We start from the raw sequence: 531 nt of genomic DNA on the forward strand, positions 1-531 counted from the left end.
ACACACACACACACACACACACACACACACACACACACACACACACACACACTTAAACATATGGATGCCATTTGTATCAAGAAATAAGATGTACAACATCTGGCAGTTGTGGGGAAGTTATTACTTTTAAATTATAAAGCTTCAACCTGTTAGCAATTCATCGAGTCAGTATTTTTGGAAACTGCAGCTAAAGTTGGATGTTATCAGTGTTTTATATCAAACTGAAACACTCAAGATATTCATCTATTTACTTCAATTACAGAGTACTTTAACGGGCCAACATTTCTAGCTAATCTAATCAGCTGTCCTAAATACTGAAAGTAACTTTTAGCAGAGGTGAATCTCCTAAAGTTGCACTATTTTGGAGCACAGACTGTGACCTAAGCACAAGACAGTGCTGTGTAAAACAGTAACTTATTTTGATTGAAAGCTATCCACGTCTGCTGTAAGGTAACTGAAATGTCTGTGGCTCCACACAACAATTTTTTTAAAGATATGATTTTATAATAAAATCGTTGCTCAGATGTGCAC

The sequence above is a fragment of the Pundamilia nyererei genome, unplaced genomic scaffold (genome assembly GCF_000239375.1).
Source record: "Pundamilia nyererei isolate P.nyererei 1_Seehausen unplaced genomic scaffold, PunNye1.0 scaffold00301, whole genome shotgun sequence".
NCBI lineage: Eukaryota > Metazoa > Chordata > Actinopteri > Cichliformes > Cichlidae > Pundamilia > Pundamilia nyererei.